The sequence below is a fragment of the Alligator mississippiensis genome, chromosome 2 (genome assembly GCF_030867095.1).
Source record: "Alligator mississippiensis isolate rAllMis1 chromosome 2, rAllMis1, whole genome shotgun sequence".
NCBI lineage: Eukaryota > Metazoa > Chordata > Crocodylia > Alligatoridae > Alligator > Alligator mississippiensis.
The window spans coordinates 170,256,731-170,263,725 of NC_081825.1; the positions used below are offsets into that span (position 1 = coordinate 170,256,731).

Sequence of the window (6,995 nt, forward strand, 5' to 3'; positions counted from 1 at the left end):
AGGTATTTATACCTGAAAGCTTGCAAAGAAGAATTTTTCCAACTATTTGAGTTGATCTAATAAAAGATACAGATTTACCCAAAAAAACACCTCAGGGAATTTTAATGTTTCTACATGGACACTGCCATTTGCCTTCCAGATCAATCATTAACTCACTCTACTTTACGTGTATAGCTGATCAACATTAGGAGCTAAAGTCATTGGTATTTGCTTCTTTAGAGTGAATGTGTAACAGGGCAGGGCCCTGTTACTATAGGTGTGGGAGAGTCTGAACTGCCCCACATCCCAGAAACACCTCCCCATGCGCACCCAAGACCGGGAAGAACTCACCAAAGACTGGGGAACCAGGTCTTGGGATGTAGTGAGTTTGCCAGCAAGGGAGTCGACACAGGTGTGATGAGAGAGTTAGCCACCTAGGCCCACAGCGGGGAAGGATAAAAGATACTGAAAGAAACCTCAAGGGACTGCACCTGGCTGGAGTAGGCTGCTTGGAGCCTGTACTTACCAGGGGATAAGTAGCCACCAGGCGGGCTGTCTTGGTCCTTTGCTTTGTTTGTACAAGCCAGCAAGCTCTGCCAAGCCTCTGAAAGATAAGAGACAGGCAGAAGGTGAAGCCTGGAAAAAATGCTGGAGGACAGCTAAGTGATAGTTTATTTGTTTAACTTCCTTTGTTTGTTTGGCATTGCTGCAATTCTGGGGTGGCCTTGGGGTGTTATCTCCTTGCCTGGCTACGGCAGAGGCAAGGGCCCTGAACAACAGATCTGTGGCAGGGCACTGCTGGTGCCTGCCACTTTAAGATCAGAGCCAAGCAACCAGCAGGTGCTTGATTGCAGCAGCCATTTTAGATCCCTGGCTGCCTATATAAATAGATCAGTTCCTTGCTGAGGGGCCAGGCAGCAACATTGCTTGGCTGCAAGGCTGCTGGTATCATCCTGGAGGTAAGGAAGGAGCTGTAGGGGATGGCTTGGAGGCTCCTGGTCCTGGGCATGACCTAAAACTGCACCCTACTAGGAGTGGGTGGCCTGGTGGGGCCCTCAGTGGTGCAGGAGCCCCAGGAAATGCTAGGCTAGTGACCACCCTGGTGAAAGGTGGGTTGGAGCACCTTAATCCCAGCTCCCACAACCAGGTGGGTCACCTGCTAGTAGGGCCCAGAGGGCAGACCCCAGGAGATAGAGTGGGGCTAGAGACTCAGAGACCTGATAGAGAGTACCCTCGACTGTTCAATGCAGGGGCCAGGACCACACTGGTCAAAAGGGCCAGGGACCCACTATGAGGGATGCCCAGAACTAGGAGGGCCTGGGGTTTGGAAGGGAGGGATCTTAGAGGGGTCCTGATCGGAGAAGTCTGGGGCCCAGCCTGGGGCCAGTGACTGTAAGAACTATGGATGCCATCTGTGAGGCATGGGCTGCAGTGTAGGGGAGGTATGGAGCCACAGATAGCGCCCCCTGGCATCGGAGCAAGAAAATGGGCAGCCTCCTGCCTAATTAAGATCATTAATTAGATAACAGCAGGGCGTGGCAAGTGAGAAGACGGGTGGTTGGCCCAGAACAGGTGGGTGGGCCAAAGGCAAATCGGCCCGAGAAGGCCCCCTGTTACAGGGTCCTTGGCCAAAGCCAGTAGCAAAAGTAAAACTGGTCAGCTCTATTAGCTTGACCAAATATACCTTGCTGTGATCTGCTTGGAATCTGTCTATAGCAGCTTACAGAAGGTTATAAACTCCTTATTTAAGTCGCTCTGGCCTTTAATAGAAACAAGAAGATTGCGGCATTAAAGATTTCTTATCAGCAGGAGAAAAATAAAATGCTCAGAAGGTTCCAATAAAGCATTTCTGAAGATTTAATGGGAGGAAATGTGTCACAATTGTTACACAGTACCATGGAGGCACAAATTGAATGCTCTGTTAGGATTTTGTCTGGGGTTACAGATCACTTCCTGTTTTGTCAACTTTGCTAAAAGGAGTGGACTCTATTCCCCTTCCCCCCCCCCCCCCCTTTGAAGCACAGAACACAGGATAAAAATAACTGAAAAAAACAAAATTATTTGAACTCTAGTCAAGGTAATTCATCAGTGAGTTAAAACTCTTTCTAGTTAGACCATTCTAGGCATTTGCCTAGCAAGGGAGACAGGGCAAGACACTTACAATTCAAGACCTTGGGACTGAGTGATACCAGGCTTTGTCTCCACCAGGGGAAGAATTACATTCTCATTCTATATTAGCTAATACATGGTAACCAACACATAGCAAAAGCTTAGCAAGGGCAAGGTGATAAAAGTTCTTAGGGTGCAATAAACCTTTAGCCAGGGGTTGGCAACCTTTTGCCTCCGTGAGCCACCCTGGGATCCGAGTAGTGGCCCAGCACCTTCCATGAGCCTCACCCCCCTGGCAAACAGTGGATGACATGAAGGGAAGAAATAGAAAAAGGCAGGCTATGGGATCCTGGGGACACCTCCTCCATTGCTTGGGTTGGAGCATGCTGCTGATTTCCTGAGGTACCACAGACTGGATCTAATCTCTTCATGGTCTGAATCAGGTCTGCAGGCTGTAGGTGCCAACCCTTGCCCTGGACTGTTGACCTCAGTCCTGCCATGAGAAAACAACATACTGCTTTGAGCCCTTTAGGATTTTACTGTGTGTTAGTTACCTCATGTCAAAAAGCAAGGGAACTTGTAAGATAACAGTTTTTTCCTAGTGTGGATACAAACTTATTTGCATCTTCTACTGTCATCCATTCCCAGGTCGTAGCTGGCTATGAAATGACTGAATCCTTATATATGTCATCTTGGTCCAGCCTCAAATTGAGACCCTTGTAGGTCAACAGCTTTACTAAAGGCCAGCTATTAAACAATACATTTTAAAAGGGTTAGAGGCAAGCCTCCCAGTAGATCAAGTTGGTGCTGTGGTGGGATTTTCTAGCAGGCAAGCTGCTTTTAAACATATCACATGGAACTTAACCATCCCAGAATACAATAGATCAGCCAAAGCTATGAAAGAAAGCTAGACATCTTAGAGGAATAGCTCACGACTTAATCTTGGTTCTTATTGGATGCACCTACACATTAATTAATGCACAGTAATTATGGTGCTTTAAGTTTAGTACCTGTAATGACAGTTACTAACTTTAATGTGCCTTAATTAGTATTACTGTTTATTAGGGCAGATTAATGGTTTTTATGTGATGCTAATGCACAGTAGAGTAATTCTACTGCACATTAGCGCATTAGCATGGTTAGCCAGGCTAATGTGCAGTAGAATTATTCAACTGTGATGTTAGCATCTTGTGTAGATGTGCCCAGTATGTGTTTTGCAACTGAGACCCTATTCAGGATGGACCTTTGTCAGCACTGATAGGGAGACAGGCGAGTTAAAAATGTTTGCTGTTTGCTGTGCTGTAGCTGGTACATTATGAACAGAGGATGTAGTTAAATTATAAACTGTTAAAATGCCACATAGTGGCCCAGTTACAACACCTTGTAGTACTAGGTTGAAGATCTGAGTTGGGTTTCTAAGGTATAGCAAAGTACTTTGGTCCGGGAGTGCTACTGAGGTGTTACACACAGCTGCTTGGCAGGACATTTTATTTCAATCCACTCAAGGGCTCTCAGAGAGATCAAAAGTGAGAAGATGTGATGGACTACAGAAATATTTCCATACCAAATGAATAATGTATTTCTTTAAAGGTCACAGAGTATCTGTATACTCCATATGAGTGGACTAGGAATAAAAAGTATGGAAATTCAGCTGAAATTATGCCAATAGAATGGATCACATAGACAGATCGAATACAAAATGGTTAATGCAGGACATGCTAGGGGCATATAAAGTAATTAAGGGTAAAGACCAGGCCACATAAGCACTGCTACTTTTTCTTTTTTCTTTTTTTACCAGAGTGGACAGTGAAATTAAAAGGAATAAGGCATAAAAGGAAATCTCTTCTACTTCCATTCAAAAATCTCTGACCTGTGGAACTCTGCTGCAGGATTTTATTGTACAAGACCTTCAACAGATGCACAGACTCAAGTAAGACACAAGCTATTAGCTTCTTCAGTATGTTATTAGCCTGGTGCATTATGGGGAACAGGAATTCTCCTTTATAAACTCCTGCCCAGAGATAAACTCAAAACTAAAGGGCTCAATTAATTTCTTTAGGCAGGATCTATGTAGGATTTTTTTTCTCAATTACACTGAAAACATCCTGATGTGTAAGTGAGAAAACATCCTGATGTTTTCTGTTGCAGTCTGTATCAGTTACATAAATTCAGAGAAGTCATGTTTAGAAGTAGCCCCCACTGCAAGGGGACAGTTTCTAACAAACAACAACCTTTTACCAATCACATTACCCATACACCAACTAATGGGTATTGGGTGCCAAGAAACACTCAGCTCCTTCCTGAAAATGAAGAAACACAATTTATATTAATCTTGTATGTTTATAGTTTGCATGATAACAGTTATGAGTCTTCAGTAGCCCCTATTTGCAACAGGAACTACATAATCCTCCCAGGGCCATACCTGCCCCTAGTATTACTCTGCTGCCAGGACTGAAATGACAGTGGGCGCATCTACGCATGAGCATTTACTGTGCAGTTACCGAAATTACTGCTCAGTACAAGAGCACATCTACCTGTGCATGCCTGTACTGCACAGTAAATATGCTGACTTTTGGAGACTTGAGCATCATGCAGGTATCAAATTTATACCCAATCAGTTACTGTGCAGTAACACATATGTAGATGCCTTACTGCTGAGGAACACTGTGTGTGTGGACTGACTTGGAAGTAACTTTAGTCCCAAGTCAGTCCACACGCAGTGTTAATGTGCTTTAATGCCTATGCATGTAGACACCAGCCTGTTCCCACCTACTTCACAGTAACTTACTGCATATTGCATTTAAGCCGTTGTAAATGCATGTGTAGACACACCCACTGAGGATGAATTTGGCCCTTTGAATTTGGCCCTGTGAGTCCACAATGTGAGGAAAATACAGAGGAACCACTGATTCTCATCTTGCCCCAAACCAGTACCATTCCTTCAAGACACTGTAACACCTGCTGCCATTAATATTTTTCTAAAGTGAAGGGACTCCAAGCTGAATCATATTTTCCTCATGGAAGAAGTTTTGGAATTAAAGGAAGGGGCTGTGAACAGGGAACTTCAGCCCTGTTATGGAGAGGAGAGGGCCAGGCTAAGGAAAGCAGTGGAGCCCCTTTAAGGCTAGGCTTTTTGTAGCCTGAGGGAGAGGGTTGGCAGCCTGCAAGGGAGAGAGCGCTAACAACTGTGCCAGAAAGACCAAGACACCAGTGGCCAGAAAACACATGTGCATACCCATGAGGGAACAGCCAGGGGCCAGGGTGCTGGCTGCCTGTCCTTGGGCTCTGCCCACTAAGTGCCCCCATTCCATGGCTACCCACCCCAGGAGGGCATGCAGTCAATCACAGCACTTCACTTATAAATAGTTCACATGGAGAAGAGGTTGCTTTATGTGTAGTCCAGAGGAGTGCCACTCATATGGTCAGGGGACAGCAGGGCAGACCCTGCTAGGAGAGGCTACGGGACCTAAACCTGTTCAGCCTCCACAAGAGAAGGCTGAACGGGGATCTGGTGGCCGTCTATAAACTTTTCAGGAGGGACCAACGGGGAATGGGAGAGGCCCTGTTCCCCCGAGGACTACCCGGAGTAACTAGGAATAACGGCCACAAGTTGATAGGGAGTAGGTTCAGGCTAGACATCAGGAGGCACTACTTCACAGTCAGGGCAGCTAGGAGCTGGAACCAACTTCCAAGGGAAGTGGTGCTTACTCCTACCCTGGGGGTCTTCAAAGGGAGGCTAGATAGACTCCTCGCCGGGGTCGTTTGACCCCAGTACTCTTTCCTGCCCAGGCAGGGGGTCAGACTTGATGATCTGCTCAGGTCCCTTCCGACCCTACCAACTACGCAGCTATGAAGCTGTGATATGCAGCCTGCCCACAAGGTGCAGTGAAGGAATGGAGAAAGCAGCAATGAAAAAGAATAAAAAAAGACAGGAATTATTCATGCTGAGCTGTTTCCCTTCCCCCCGCTCCTGTAAATCAGAGTCAAAAACTAAAATGGAGACAAGGCCCCCTTTTGCTCTCTAAAGGCTAGAAGTCTTTTTATATTTAAATGAAAGTCTGTCAAACTAATTAAATGAAGATATAATGGTTCTCTAATGAGCACAAAATTGGGACATCGTAATGGCCATAAATTCCTGAGAGAGGAGGGGAATGTGTGTGAATATGAATGTCTGTGAGTGCTTTTTTTTTTTAATAACTTCTCAAAGTTTCAGACTGAATTATGTTCTTTGTTTTTACTTTAGACCTTGGAAAACATACAAAGCCTGCAGTACTGCTTAAATTAGATACAAAGTGCTATGCTACTGCAATGTTATGGTCGAGACTTCTGCACAAACAGACAAGTGAATAAATTTAAGGTATGGGTCCCACTGTGACAGGAATTTGGTCATTTTGTAGGCATTTGTTGCTTAGTTTTCTGCTTGAATATATATAATACAGTTGCTATGTTATGCTTTGAATTCACTGTAGGTAAATATCAATCATGATGCTGCATTAATGTCATTTCTTATTTTTATGCTCATTTTTTAAATAAATATAATTATTGAGATATAGCATGCTGCACAAAATTCTGTCGCATATAAGTTCTTCTATGTCAGGGGTGGCCAGAGTTACTCACCCTGGGAGCCACATCTGATCCTCCACTAAAGTTCAAGAGCTGGAGAATGCTGGGGGGAGGAAGCAGAGCGGTGCTGAGTGACAGAGTATGCGGGGCGTGCTGAGCAACCCGGTGAGAGTGTGGGGGGGAGAGGTGCGGAGCGACCTGGAGTTGAGCCACTCTGGCTTTCCCTGTGGGGAGCACGTCCCAGGGGAAGCAGCGTGGCTGCACCCACCCCGGCAGCCCAGCACTTAAGCTGTCAGTCCCAGAAGACGTGTGGGGCTTCAAGAGTCGGGCAAGAGCTGCAAGTA

The 6,995-nt window shown here is 45.5% G+C and overlaps 1 long non-coding RNA gene across 1 annotated transcript; it reads left to right on the forward strand.

Annotated features, from left to right (window-relative positions):
- Window positions 1-857: 857 nt before the first annotated feature.
- LOC132248649 (uncharacterized) lies at window positions 858-6,690 on the forward strand. Its single transcript, XR_009459968.1, has 3 exons — window positions 858-938; window positions 3,887-4,018; window positions 6,332-6,690. It is a non-coding gene; the product is annotated as an uncharacterized LOC132248649 (long non-coding RNA).
- Window positions 6,691-6,995: the final 305 nt, after the last annotated feature.